General features: G+C 42.3%; 1 protein-coding gene across 1 annotated transcript in view; it reads right to left on the bottom strand.

Annotated features, from left to right (window-relative positions):
• Positions 1-16170, bottom strand: part of ARVCF (ARVCF delta catenin family member) — a 1196801-nt gene that overhangs the window by 320334 nt on the left and 860297 nt on the right. The window contains exon 8 of the mRNA XM_077293391.1: positions 2043-2130. The gene's annotated coding sequence lies outside the window, so the exon portion shown is untranslated. The remainder of the gene's footprint in view (positions 1-2042; positions 2131-16170) is intronic.

Genomic DNA, 16170 nt, shown 5'->3' with positions numbered 1-16170 from the left:
GCCTGAGGTAACACATATCTCTGCCTGAGGCAACACATATCTCTGCCTGAGGTAACACATATCTCTGCCTGAGGTAACACATATCTCTGCCTGAGGTGACACATATCTCTGCCTGAGGTGACACATACCTCTGCTTAAGGTAACACATTTCCCTGTTTGAGATAACACATCTCCCTGCCTAAGGTAACACATCTCTCTGCCTGAGGTAACACATTTCCCTCTCTGAGGTAACACATCTCTCTTCCTGAGGTAACACATATCTTTGCCTGAGGTAACACATCTCTGCCAGAGGTAACACATATCTCTGCCAGAGGTAACACATATCTCTGCAAGAGGTAACACATATCTCTGCCTGAGTTAATGCATATCTCTGCCTGAGGTAGCACATCTCTTCCTGAGGTAACACCTCTCTGTCTGAGGTAACACATCTCTCTTCCTGAGGTCACACATCTCTCTTCCTGAGGTCACACATCTCTCTGCCTGAGGTCACACATCTCTCTGCCTGTTTTATCACAGAAGTGAGTGTTTCTGCCTCTTCTCCAACCCTCTGAACTCATCATAATTCTTCTGTTTATGCCATCTATCTGAAGTAATCGTATATAAAATTGTGGAAAATTATCTACAATCTTGACAAACAGTTAAGCCATTTTGCGGGAAGGTGTTAATAGAAGGACACAAAATTTCCTAGCTTTGAAAATCTGACCTAGTCATCTATCCATCATAATTTAGCACTTGTCAAAGTCTCTCGAATTCTCACTTGCCGATCTGCTAAGCTTCCAGAACATCAAACTGAAAACTGACTGTTTATTTGCTGGTAATATATCCCACCCTGTAACATATACCATTGTAAAGAGATAATCAATGTTATTTATTTCACCCGGTTTTAATGTTATGGCAGACCAGTTTATATTATTGAGTGAAGTTGTTAAAGGATACCATGTCCCCAAGCACTAAGGTGTCATGTCCCCAAGCAATAGTAAGCCGGCTGTCAGTCATTGCTGGTGAGTCGCTATAGCTGATGCTCTCTATGTACTGAGCAGTGACTGAAGTCGTACCGGACGCACCTCAATAACTGAAAGCCAAAGGCTGCCGGGAAAATAATTTCCTCCTGGTAGTCATGCTGTCAGTGCGGCTGCCGCACAGGTTTAGAATGCTATTAATCTGCAGAATAACCCCATACCTGTGGGTTAATAGTGTTTGGGGACATGACAGGTTCCCTTTAAATATTTACTAATCTCTGAGCTGTACACGGTGTGAAAAGACAGGATAACAACTAATAGGAACATCATGATGCTCCTTCTAAATCTGCCTAATCATGCAGTAAGACATGCCATCTATTTCAACTGCACTTATAGGCAGATTTATTATCTTAAAACCCAGAGAAGCTGGATTACAAACCTTGTAGCAGCCATATTGGTTGGCACATAGATTTCCCTAAAATGGATATGACTAGATAATTGACTAAGTAAACGTTTTAATAACTTGTCAGATATTGTCAGTCAATACAGGATTTACATGTGTTTTTCTTTTTATTCTCTGGCGTTGAGATGGATGGCACTGATAATATGGCTTTAAATAGCAATTTTGTTCTGTTCTAAAGATCTAATTATTGGGCTGATGGGGGTTTAAATATGACATGCTGGTGTCCAAGTTTCAGTATTAGGCCGGTGTCACACTTACGAGAGCAATGTGAAAAACTCGTGCGAGTCTCTCGCATCAGTACCCGGTACTCGGGCATGTATTTCTATGCAGCCACACACTCCGGTCCCGAGTGCCGGGTATTGATGCGAGAGACTCGCACTATTTTCTCGCATTGCACTCGCAAGTGTGACACTGGCCTTATACAGGTCTCTCTAAAGGCCGCATTCCTCTCTGCGTATTGATGGCAGGTGTATAATGAATTCTAAAGCCAAATGGAATAAAGAAGGCACTTCACAGTTCACGAGAATGAAAACATAATAAATATTTTTAGAAGAGCAAAGGAAAAAGCGCAATGCAAAAGTAAAGAAAGCATGCAGAGGGGAGAAAAAGGCAATACACACCTAGCCGAATGTTAGGATCTTTTAGAGGCGCTCAGACATCACCCGCTACGACTACAGAAAGAACAGCGGCAGCCTGAAGCAGAATCAGCTACAACAAAGAAAGGAAGGACAGGAAAGGTTAGTCAGAAAAATTACAGACGGCTTTTCTGATGTCTTAATAATCATTGCTAACCCCTTAACCCCTAACTGCTCTGCTGCACATTTTATAAATCAGCTGGTTAAAAAAAAAGGAAGAAAGAAAATATGGGCCCCCAGTTTTAATAAATTAACATGCATATTGTAGCCAATTTTCCATAAGTTATTTACATTGGAATCATCAATGAAGCCTAAAGTCAATCAACTAATAGTGAGCACTAACGGTATACAGTATATCATCATCACCTTCAGAGCTGTATTCACTGCACAGTGAGAGCGCTACCTGGGTTCTAGAAGTCTATCGATAGGAGCCAAATAATTATAATTAGAAAATGCCCCAACACAGGATCCGTGCAGTATAAATTGTACATGGGACTAATGGAGATATTGATTTTAATTATGGCAAAACTTTTAGTCAGTGTTCTTTACATATCATTGTCTAAGAATTCAATATTTATATTCCCAACAAGGACCCCTCTGATTTACATATTTGTGCTGTCTTTCAACAAAGGCCATGATTGTCAACAGTATGTCATTAATAGACAGCCAAAGCCATGGGCAAAATGGATCACAGAAACCACGTGTTGGCATAGAAGAGGTAAAACAACCACAGCTGGCATCAAGTGCCAGGAAAGGAACGCAGTGCTCACAGTGTTCTGAGATTAATGTCTTCCCCTACAGATGGAATGTAACACTAAGCCTCTTGTAATGTTACAAATGCTTATTTTGTGAAATGAAACTCATTTTTACAAATAAATATAGCGATCAGACATTAGTATTCCCTGAACCCAATAGAGGCTTGATCTTATATTCTCTCTATATCTCCAACAGCAACACTAAAGTCAATATAAACTGTGCATGCAAATGTGTCTTCAAGTCACTGAATTATTCAAGAGGGGCTGCTTTGCTTTCATTAGGGGTCATGCAGCTGTGAAAGCAGCCAAATCACCAGTGACTCTTGACAAGTGACCTGATACAATAAAATAGGCAGTGAACCTCCTGTGAGTGACCACTTAAAGAAGAAGTCTCATCGCAATTTTTATTATGTAATATCTCCTATCTATATATATATATATATATAATTGTCTAAGGAGTACTTCCGTCTGTCTGTCTGTAACGGAAATCCCGCGTCGTTGATTGGTCGCCGCAGCCAGGCCGCGACCAATCAGTGATGGGCATAGTCCGGCTGAGAATTAGTCCCTCCCTACTTCCGTCCAGTCAGTGTCTGGTGCCCGCTCCATACTCCCCTCAAGTCAGCGCTGACACAGGGTTAATGGCAGCATTAACGGACCACATTATGCCGCGGGTTACGCATTCCGTTAACGCTGCTATTAACCCTATGTGACCAACTTTTTACTATTGATGCTGCCTATGCAGCATCAATAGTAAAAAGATATGTTAAAAATAATTAAAAAAACAAAACCTGCTATTCTCACCTTCTGTCATCCGCCGATGAGCGCGCGGCTGCCGCCAGCTTCCGTTCCCAGAGATGCATTGCGAGACCGCTAAGTCATCTGGGTAATTTTGCAATGCATCACTGGGAACGGAAGCTGGCGGCGGCAGCAGCGTGTGCATCGGGACAGCTTCGCTGGACGCCGGCGGGTGAGTATATAACTATTTTTTATTTTAATTATTTTTTTTTAACAGGGATATGGTGCCCACACTGCTATATACTACGTGGGCTGTGTTATATACTGCGTGGCTGCTATATACTACGTGGCCAGCGTTATATACTGCGTGGGCTGTGCTATATATTACGTGGTCTGTGTTATAACTGCGTGGCTGCTATATACTACGTGGGCTGTGTTATATACTGTACTACGTGGGCAGTGTTATATACTGCGTGGGCTGTTATATACTGTGTGGGCTGTGCTATATACTACGTGGGCTGTGTTATATACTGTGTGGGCTGTGTTATATACTGCGTGGCCTGTATTATAAAATGCGAGGCCTGTGTTATATACTGCGTGGGCTGTGTTATATACTGCATGGGCTGTGTTATACTGCATGGGCTGTGCTATATATTACGTGGGCTGTGTTATATACTGCGTATCTGCTATATACTACATGGCTCCTATATACTACGGGGCCTGTGCTATATACTACGTGGCTGCTATATATATATATATATACATACATACATACATATTCTAGAATACCCGATGCGTTAGAATCGGGCCACCATCTAGTATATATATATAATGGTCTGGAAATGTATTAGAATACTCAGCGATTGCCGTCTTCCCTTGTCCATCACCTCTCCGGTCCTCTTCTGACCCATGTGACCTGAGATCCTACTAGCCAGCTCTCACCAGAAGTTGCTTTCTCAATGTAAGTTTATGGAGCCTTGTTCTGAGTCTCATAGACTTGCACTAGGAAATCATCTACCTACCCATATAGTAACTGCTGTGAGCCTGCAAAGCCGCAGAGCAGTCACATCGAACTGAAGTGGTGCTGGAAACTGGAGAAGACCATGATTGGTAAATATTACATATACTCTTAAAGGTAATCTGTCAGCAGGTTTTTGCTATATACTCAGAGTAGCATAATATAGGCCAAGCAAGCCTAAGTCCAGCAATGTATCACTTATTGGACTGCTTGGTGAAATTTTGATAGAATCTTTTTTGTCTAGTGTAGGTGTAGCAGAGCTATGAGTTCTCAGCTTTGTGTATAACCTCACAAATGCCCTGACTGACAGCATTCTGTCTACACTGTGAATTGTCACACATACTGTATTAGCTTGACTAGTGTGCACGTGAGCTATAGTCCAGCAGTGTCAATCTCCTGCTGATAAAATACTGATTGTATTGAAACTACAACACACAGCTTGATAAGAGACATAAACCAGGCTCCTGTGCCCTATATTATGCTGCTATAAGATTAAAAAGCAAAAACCTGCTCACCAGAGGTCTTTTCAAAAAGATAGTGTTTTAGAGAGAATTCTTTACAAAGGCTACTCGATTTATTTTTTTGTAAAGTGACAGATAAAGTTTGAATCCAACCAGCCCCTTTAAAACCAATGAGGTCCATAAAGCAGCTTGTTTCCATGATGTGACACATCTGTTCCCTGCATAAAATCTCTTGTTCGTTCCTTTACAATGGGACAGAAAAGTTGAGTTTCTAATTCTAATGTGAAGCTAGCCTAAAACTACAGCACTTTACCTATGCCATGGGTTGTGTCGGGTAGAAATAAGGCTATGTGCACACGTTGCGGATTAGGCTTAGGAATTTCTGGTGCGGATTCTGGCTCTCCTGGCAGAAAACGCACCTGCTGATTTGTCGCTTTTTTTGCGGCTCCGCAGCATTTTTTGTGCGTTTTTGCTGCGGTTTTCTTGCGGATTTGCTGCATTTTTTACCCCTGCGGTTTTCTATAATGGAATGGGTATAAAAACGCTGCAGATTCACAAAAAAGAAGTGACATGCTACTTCTTTTAAACCGCAGCATTTCCGCAGCGGATTTTCCGCAAAGTGTGCACAGCATTTTTTTTTCTCATTGATTTACATTGTACTATAAATCAATTGCGGATCTGCAGCGTTTCTGCACCTCAAAAAACACCACTGACAACAGAGAATCCGCAATGTGTGCACATACCCTTAGGCCAGTTTCACACGTCAGTGGCTCCGGTACGTGAGGTGACAGTTTCCTCACGTACCGGAGACACTGACACACGTAGACCCATAAAAATCAATCCATCTGTGCAGATGTCATTGATTTTTTGCGGACCGTTTCTCCGTGTGCCAAACACGGAGACATGTCAGTGTTCGTGGGAGCGCATGTATTACACAGACCCATTAAAGTCAATGGGTCCGTGTAAAACACGGACCACACACGGACGGTCCCCGTGTGCAGTCCCTGTGGCGTGCAGGAGACAGCGCTACAGTAAGCGCTGTCCCCCCCACATGGTGCTGAAGCCGCCATTCATATCTTCTGTGCAGCAGCGTTTGCTGCATAGAAGATATGAATAATAGTGTTTAAAAGAAAGATCTATCTGTCAACCGCCCTCCCACCCCCTGTGCGCCCCCCCCCCCGCTGTTCTGAAAATACTCACCCGCTCCCTCGTTGGCTGTCGATGCTTCCTGGTCTGGCCGCCCCTTCTACTGTATGCGGTCACGTGGGGCCGCAGATTAGAGTCATGAATATGTGGCTCCACCTCCCTTAGGGGTGGAGCCGCCTATTCATGACTGTAAATGAGCGGCCCCACGTGACCGCATACAGGAGAAGATGAGGCCAGACCAGGAAGCAGCGACAGCCAACGAGGGAGCGGGTGAGTATTTTCAGAACAGCGGGGGGGGGGCGCACAGGGGGTGGGAGGGCGGTTGACAGATATATCTTTCTTTTAAACACTATTATTCATATCTTCTATGCAGCAAACGCAAAGGCCTACGTGAGCTCACGGGCACACGGACACGGATAACTCCGGTACCGATTTTTTCCGGTACCGGAATTATCTGGATGTGTGGGACAGCCCTTAGAATCATTTTTCAATTTCTCATTTGCGACTTTTTTTTTTTTTAGCTTTAAAAAGTTGCATTTTATAAAACTGTCTAAATCCTTACCAAGCAGAACACCAATCTCACTTTTCATTTTACTTTTACAAACTATCTAAATTGATAGAAAAATATGTTGAATAGCAGATAAGTGACTAATAATATGTAAAAAAATGGTGGATTCTTGTTCTCTCAAGTTTTTTTTTTGTTTGTTTATAGAGAGACCAAAATAACAATGTGAAGCATGAGAAGAAAATGGACGCACAGCAGACAGGACTTTCTGTGATTTTTTTTCAATTGGCAGTCACCCAAACAGAAAAAAAACAGAATTTGGAGTTTTGCTTGAAAACGTTGATATGCCTCCTCATTAGCAACCATACCGCTGGGCAACAATCTTTAAAAAGTTGACAATTTCAGTATAATTCCTACAGGGTTCAGCCTGTTCTTTTATGTCTGCTTTTCGTGTGGACAGCTGTGACGGTATGAAGCCTTTCTCAAATGCCTAACAATGCGCCAGGTTGCTTTTTTCACAGTTGACACGGAGGTTATGGAAATGCAGACAGGAGATCAGCCTGAAGCAGGTCACAAACACCTCCTTGGGAAATAACTGACTTTCTTCGAATGGTACAACGGAAATGTCATTACAGAAAACTATTTGCTAAGAACTTGTTTGTGAGGAATTTGCCTTATAAATTCTTTATGTCATTCCACATCTGTAGAAATAACTTTTAAAGGGAATCTGTCACCAGTTTTGCCACCTAATCTGAGAACATAATGATATAGGGCAGAGACTACTGTCGTTTCAATAAAATGAGTGTTTTATCAGGAGATTATCATTAGAGGACAAGTAAACATGCTGCCTTGTAGTCCTCCTTCATGAGCTCTGTATAAGCTTGTCCCAACCACTGATAGGCAGCTTTCTGCCTATGCACAGTATATGCATACAGGTATCAATCAGCGGTGTGGGCGGTAGAGTGCAACGGAACAGGCCTGTTTGCGCTGATTTTACCATGAAATTCAAATTTGTGTAGAAATTACTCTCTGCTAATTTAATGTCCCTTTTTATGCATTGGGGTCTCACCAGATCCACAGACAGCAGAGCATAATAAATGTATAATGTAAAAAAATACATATACTTAAATTCAACCTCCATTCACTTCTCTGGTCCCTCTGCTGCTCACCACCATCTATTTGGAATATCTCCGCATATACTGATCCCCCGCCATATGCGATGGAAAAATACTGTTTTTTGTAAAATTCGAGTAGAAGTTCATTCCACATCGCTAATCTCTAGTGGGCAGGATTATACAGAGCTCACCACTAGATCTGAGCAGATACAACAATGATTTTATCGATACTATACCAAGCAGACAAGTGACACATTGCTGGAATCAGGGCCTCGGCCCCTACATTATGCTGTCCTCAGATAGGGTAGCAAAAGCCTGGTGTCAAACTCCCTTTAAATCAAATACTGCCACAATGAACACAGACTGACTTTCCAAACACAACTGTCATAGATAAAAATTTAAATCCATAAAGACATCTCCCAGGGATATATCACCCGCACATTGAACATATGAGATTAATTGTGGCAGGGGAAGAGAGAAATTAATAACTAGGGAAGTGAGAGAGCTGACACATTTATCTCCATTGAAGTAGGGGCTTCCTGCAGTGACAAGGTAATTATAACAGGAGACTTGCTCTGGGAAAAAGACAATAAGACTGATATTCATTTGCGCAGAGGCGGAGAAGTACATTTCCCAGGCAAAAGCTTTCTCTGATCAAGGCCTTGGTGGCAGACTTTTTGGAGCCAGTGGCCCGTGATGAATATTGGGGTTTGCACTGACCCAATATTTATGGGAGATATATTTTCGGCGTTGTAGCGAAGGGACGAACATAACGCATTCAGTCACATCACCATAAAACCATTCTAACCCCTCAAACTTAATAACCTTCTGATAGATGATGCCATCCAGGTTATGTTTCATCTGTATGTAAAGGTAAAATCGTAATAAGAAACATGACGACAACATCTAATACCAGGGACCTCTGGTGGCGCAAGTTGGGAATCTCATAAAATTCTAAAAAACCTAGCACATTTCACAACCCCCACATGAAGTCACCAAAGGGAGGTATGTGGGAGTAACCTTGCTCTAATAAAAAGCAGAATTTGAGAGTCAGACTTTGATCATTCTGGAAGACATTTTGCTGTGAAAGTGTTTCATTTTCCCAATTGGAGTGCTTCCTTCCATAAAGATAAGAGTCATTGCTGCAACATCAGGTTTAGTAATTCGCCTTTGTTATTCCTTTTAATTCTATGTAATTGCATATGTCTAAAATGTAATCGCACTGTTCCTCTTGTTCTGCAAACTGCACCCCTTAAGCCATATGTTACCTTGTAACGGTGTCCAGTCGGCCTGTATAAATGATTGGTGGTGGCAGCTAGTGGTTCCCTTTGTTATTGTGGAGTTGGCAGTGACCGTACCGGGAGATAGATATATATATACATTTTTTTTCCCCAATAGCTGGAATCGGAGGTATACACCGTACACTCATTGTTAGTTCCCCTATAACTGGCCTAGTAGTGGAAGGAGCCACAGCCTCATCCGTCACTCGTCAGTTGGACAATTGGAGGCAGCGAACTTGCGTTAATTTACAAACTGCTGGCAGTGGTGGGATCTGTGAGACCCCCCCACAACTGCTATGCCTGACAAACTGGTGGAAGTGGGATTTGCATTATTCCCCAAGGTGTTATCTGTGACAACAATCTATATATCAATAATGAAATGTATACAATATAAGAAATTAATTAAACATTGAATAAAAAATATATCCAATGTGTCAATAAGCACTCCTGGCAACCCCAATTTAATGAAAAAATTAAGGCAAACCTCCCAGGTAGCAGGGTATCGTTGAAACAATCACCACTCCTTTTTACATAAATACAGTGCCTTGCGAAAGTATTCGGCTCCCTGGAACTTTTCAACCTTTTCCCACATATCATGCTTCAAACATAAAGATACCAAATATAAATTTTTGGTGAAGAATCAACAACAAGTGGAACACAATTGTGAAGTTGAAAGAAATGTATTGGTTATTTAAAATTTTTGTGGAAATTCAAAAACTGAAAAGTGGGGCGTGCAATATTATTGGGCCCCTTTACTTTCAGTGCAGCAAACTCACTCCAGAAGTTCATTGTGGATCTCTGAATGATCCAACATTGTCCTAAATGCCTAATGATGATAAATATAATCCACCTGTGTGTTATCAAGTCTCCGTATAAATGCACCTGCTCTGTGATAGTCTCAGGGTTCTGTTTGAAGCACAGAGAGCATCATGAAGACCAAGGAACACAACAGGCAGGTCCGTGATACTGTTGTGGAGAAGTTTAAAGTCGGAATTGGATACAAAATGATTTCCAAAACTTTAAACATCCCAAGGAACACTGTGCAAGCGATCATATTGAAATGGAAGGAGCATCATACCACTGCAAATCTACCAAGACCCGGCCGTCCCTCTAAACTTTCATCTCAAACAAGGAGAAGACTGATCAGAGATGCAGCCAAGAGGCCCCTGATCACTCTGGATGAACTGCAGAGATCTACAGCTGAGGTGGGACAGTCTGTCCATAGAACAACAATCAGATGTACAGTGCACAAATCTGGCCTTTATGGAAGAGTGTCAAGAAGAAAGCCATTTCTCAAAGATATCCATAAAAAATGTTGTTTAAAGTTTGCAACAAGCCACCTGGGAGACACACCAAACATGTGGAAGAAGGTGCTCTGGTCAGATGAAACCAAAATCGAACTTTTTGGCAACAATGCCAAAGGATATGTTTGGCATAAAGGCAACACAGCTCATCATCACCTTGAGCACACCGTCCCCACTGTCAAACATGGTGGTGGCAGCATCATGGTTTGGGCCTGCTTTTCTTCAGCAGGGACAGGGAAGATGGTTAAAATTGATGGGAAGATGGATGGAGCCAAATACTGGACCATTCTTGAAGAAAACCTGTTGGAGTCTGCAAAAGACCTGAGACTGGGACAGAGATTTGTCTTCCAACAAGACAATGATCCCAAAACATAAAGCAAAATCTACAATGTAATGGTTCACAAATAAATGTATCCAGGTGTTAGAATGGCCAAGTCAAAGTCCAGACCTCAATCCAATCGAGAATCTGTGGAAAGAGCTGAAAACTGTTGTTCACAAACGATCTGCATCAAACCTCACTGAGCCCGAGCTGTTTGCCAAGGAAGAATGGGCAAGAATTTCAGTCTTTCGATGTACAAAACTGATAGAGACATACCCCAAGCGACTTGCAGCTGTAATCGCAGCAAAAGGTGTCACAACAAAGTATTAAGTTAAAGGGGCAGAATAATATTGCACGCCCCACTTTTCAGTTTTTGAATTTCCACAAAAATTTAAAATAACCAATAAATTTAGTTCAACTTCACAGTTGTGTTACACTTGTTGTTGATTCTTCACCAAAAATTTACATTTGGTATCTTTATGTTTGAAGCATGATATGTGGGAAAAGGTTGAAAAGTTCCAGGGGACCGAATATTTTCACAAGGCACTGTAGTATTTGGTCATGACATTAAGATCTTCATGACAACAAAATTAGGAGGAGACATCTTGTCATTAGAATCTCCCTTCAAAGAGTACATTTTCTGAAATTTTTGCCAGACATTTTGATCGGTAGGGATCCAGTTGCTATGCCACTTTGGCTTTTATCCCTCTCTCCTCGTTATCTGAAGACAGACTTATAGAAATCTACAACACTGTATTTGAACCTTATACAGAAAAAAAATCACAGGCAGAAATCTAGAGAACAGCAGCGAGTAAGATAATGGAAGAGCTACTAATCAATAACCCATTGTACTCATTGACACCAGTGAGGTGCAGGTAGCAACTTGACCATTTTATTTTTAGAACTTTTTTTTAGTTTAGTTCATATCCATAGCAATCCCTCTATTTCAGCATTTTGTAAGAAGACGTTAAGGACTTTCAGTAGCTGCAGACAATACCTATTCATGCTGATACTAACCCCATGCACATGCATATGCAATTTTGCATGTGTGCTCAAAGGGGGCCAGAGGATAAACTACTACCGGACACATCTAGTGGCAACTTGTCCTTTGTCAACCAAAGGTTTAGATATGCTAAAATCTAATATTCCTAATTGTTTTTTCCTCTGATATCTAAATGTAGGTCGAGCAGCTACACATTATTTGTTTTGTGGGTTCTGTCAACTTCTGTCAATATTTGTCTAACATATATGGCAACCTTAACCCCTTAGTGACGGAGCCAAATTTTTTAAATCTGACCAGTGTCACTTTATGTGGTAATAACTCTGCAATGCTTCAACAAATCCCAGTGATTTTGAGACTGTTTTTTCGTGACACATTATACTTTATGATAATGGTAAATTTATGTCAATATGTTTTGTGTTTATTTATAAAAAAAATCAAAAATTTGGGAAAAATGTTAAAAAATTAGCAATTTTCTAAATTTGAATGATTATCCCTTTAATCCAGATGGTCATACCACAGCAAACCATTAATAAATAACATTTCCCACATGTCGGCTTTACATCAGCACTATTTGTAAAATGTTATTTTATTTTGTTAGCATTTTAGGAGGTTTAAAAATGTAGCAGCAATTTTTCATTTTTTCAAGGAAATTTACAAAATTTATTTTTTTAGGGACTTATCCATGTTTGAAGTGACTTTAGGGTTCTCATATATTGAGAAACCCCCAAACGTGATACCATTTTAAAAACAGAACCCCTAGACATATTGAAAACTGCAGTCAGGTAGTTTATTAACCCTTCAGGTGCTTTACAGGAATTAATGCAAAGTGGTATGACATAAATGAAAATGTGTATTTTTACCACCTAAATGCCTCTAACTTCTGAACAGATTACTACAGCCATCAGACTCCAAGGCCTCTATTTGGTCATGAATTGCCATGGAAAACATCAGGACCACACAATCATGATCTGAGGGCACCAGTTTGGATAAAGAAAAAGCCCTCACACTCTGTTAACCATTTATAATGATGTAGTCACTATTGACAGCAGCATCTAAGGGGTTAAACAGATTTGGACGGTGCAAATACTGATCGTGGCTGATACAGCAAGTTGTCAGCTATAGTGTACAGTCAACAGCTGCTGGATTGTCACCTGTATGGGGAGGCTATTCTCTTATATCTGAGGTCAGTTAAAAGACGTATTGGCTGTCATTAAGGGGTTCTATATACAAACAAAGTCATACATTTACATACCCTTAGGTTGAAATCATTAAAACTCATTTAACCCCTTTCCCCAAAAAATTCCAGGTGAACAAATTATTGTTTTACCAAATAGTTTTGAATATCTACTTTGTACCAGTCAGACAGATCTATTTTTTCCAACAAATTTGAACAATAAAAATAATTTAATTTGTAACTCACTACATGAGAATTCAAGAGGGTAAAAAATGTACATACACCAAGTTGACTCTGCCTTTATATAGGTTGGAAACTCCAGAAAACAATCTCATGGCTTAAGGCCCCGTCACACATAGCGATTTACCAACGATCACGACCAGCGATACGACCTGGCCGTGATCGTTGGTAAGTCGCTGTGTGGTCGCTGGGGAGCTGTCACACAGACAGGTCTCTCCAGCAACCAACGATCAGGGGAACGACTTCGGCATCGTTGAAACTGTCTTCAACGATGCCGAAGTCCCCCTGCAGCACCCGGGTAACCAGGGTAAACATCAGGTTACTAAGCGCAGGGCCGCGCTTAGTAACCCGATGTTTACCCTGGTTACCAAAAAAAACAAACAGTACATACTCACCATCTGATGTCCGTCAGGTCCCTTGCCGTCTGCTTCCCGCTCTGACTGAGTGCCGCCGTACAGTGAGAGCAGAGCGCAGCGGTGACGTCACTGCTGTGCTGTACTTTCACTTTCACTTTGCGGCGCTCAGTCAGTGTGGGAAGCAGACGGCAAGGGACCTGACGGACATCAGATGGTGAGTATGTACTGTTTTTTTTTTTTACATTTACGCTGGTAACCAGGGTAAACATCGGGTTACTAAGCGCGGCCCTGCGCTTAGTAACCCGATGTTTACCCTGGTTACCAGTGAAGACATCGCTGGATCGGTGTCACACACACCGATTCAGCGATGTCAGCGGGACCTCAACGACCAAAAAACGGCCCAGGCCATTCCGACACGACCAGCGATCTCACAGCAGGGGCCGGGTCGCTGGTACGTGTCACACATAGCGAGATCGCTACTGAGGTCGCTGTTGCGTCACAAAACTTGTGACTCAGCAGCGATCTCGCTAGCGATCTCGCTATGTGAGACGGGGCCTTTAGTAGCTTCTGATAAGATAAATGTCATCGTGTGAGTTAATTGAAGCTATATATGAGGCAGTATTTTAAAGTCTACCTTCAAGTCCTACTTGCCTTTTTGCTTGACATCATGAGAAAATAAAAATTAATCAGCCAAGACCTCAGAAAAAGAATTGTAGACCTCAACAAGTCTAGCACTTCTTAGGGAGAAATTTCCAAATACCTGATGGAACTACGTTCATCTGTTCATGCAATAATGTATAATTTTGTACACCACAGGACCATGCAGCCATCATACCAGCCAGGAAGGCAGAAGCATTCTGTCATCTACAGATAAAAGTACATTGATGTAAAAAGTCCCAAGGAAAATTTATGGCTAGAACTGGAAAAGCATCTGCGAGTAAGGCCATGTTCACACGTTGCGGTTTTTACCGCGGAACCGCGGCGATTTTGATGCTGCGAGTCCGCAGCAGTTTCCATAGCGTTTCCATTTACATGTAAACCCTATGGAAACCACAAACCGCTGTGCACATGCTGCGGGAAAAACCGCGCAGAAACACAGCGGTTTAAGGCTATGTTCACACTTTGCGGTTTTTGCTGCAGATCCGCAGCGGATTTGACGCTGCGGATCCGCAGCAGTTTTCCATGCAGGGTACAGTACAATGTTACCCTATGGAAAACAAAAACCGCTGTGCCCACATTGCGGAAAATCCCTTTAAAAAACGCGCGGAATGCTGTGGAAAAAAAGAAGGAGCATGTCAGTTCTTTCTGCGGATTCCGCAGCGGTTTTCAACATGCACCAATAGGAAAGTGCTGTTGAAAACCCGCAGAGGAATCCGCAGAAGAAACCGCAGGAAAATCCGCAGTGAAAACCGCAGCGGTTTTGCACTGCGGTTTTTGCAAATCCGCTGCGGAAAAATCCGCAGCAAAATCTGCAAAGTGTGAACAAGCCCTTAAACCCGCAGCATGTCACTTCTTTGTGCAGAATCGCTGCGATTCTGCACCCATAGGAATGCATTGAACCGCTTACTTCCCGCATGGGGCTGTGCCCACGTTGCGGGAAGTAAGCGGTTAATGTGCGGGTGGTACTCGGAGTGGAGGAGAGGAGACTCTCCTCCAGGCCCTGGGAACCATATTTGGGGTAAAAAAAAGAATAAAAATAAAAAATCATGTTACACTCACCTCTCAGCGCTGCACGCGGCCGGCCGGTCAGAGTTGCTGTGCGAACAGGACCTGCGGTGACGTCGCGGTCACATGACCGTGATGACGCCCGGGTCACATGACCGTGACGTCACGAAGGTCCTTCTCGCACAGCATCTTTGGAACCGGACCACCGAGTGCAGCGCCGAGGAGATCCGGACATCGGAGGGTGAGTATAACCAATTTTTATTATTTTTAACATTACTATTGATGCTGCATATTGCTGCATATGCAGCATTAATAGTATATGAGTAATCCCGCAGCGGAAACCGCGGAACAAACCGCGATAAATCTGCAGGGATAACCGCAGTGGTTTTGCCCTGCAGATTTATCAATTCCGCTGCGGGAGAACCCGCAGAGGGACGCCGCAAAGTGTGAACGTGGCCTAAGGGTTCCTACAAAACTGACTCAGTTACACCAGTGCTGTCAGCAGGAATGAGCCAAAATTCCAGTAACTTGTTGTGAGAAGCTTGTGGAAGGCGACCCAAAATGTGTAACCATGTGTTAGGCTGGTTTCACATTTGCGTTTTTTGCCGCAGCGTTCTTCCGCAAACAAACGCATGCGGTTTTTTTCCTATGTTTAATATTAAAAACGCATGCGTTTTTTTGCATGCGTTTTGCAGCGTTTGACAACGCATGCGTTTTTTCCATACTTGCGTTTGGTTGCAGAAATGCAATATGTAGTAATTTCTAGAGGCTTTTTTTGCCGCAAAAAAAGTATTGCTGTCTATGTAAACGCATGTGTTTTTAAGCACATGCGTTTGTTTGCGTTAAAAACGCATGCGTTTTTATAGAAAAAAACAAGACTACACACTGATAAGCCACCCCCCACCATCAAGGTGATAAAGGGATCCAAACCCTACCCCTAACCCTACCCCTAAAGCCGGTAATTCAATTGCCAGCTTTTCATTTCTCCTGCCTAAACCCGACATGATATGAGACATGGTTTACATACAGTAAACCAT

This window comes from Ranitomeya variabilis, chromosome 1 (assembly GCF_051348905.1).
Source record: "Ranitomeya variabilis isolate aRanVar5 chromosome 1, aRanVar5.hap1, whole genome shotgun sequence".
Lineage (NCBI taxonomy): Eukaryota > Metazoa > Chordata > Amphibia > Anura > Dendrobatidae > Ranitomeya > Ranitomeya variabilis.
Note: the sequence above shows the minus strand (reverse complement) of the source record. Positions and strands in the feature narration are given on the sequence as shown.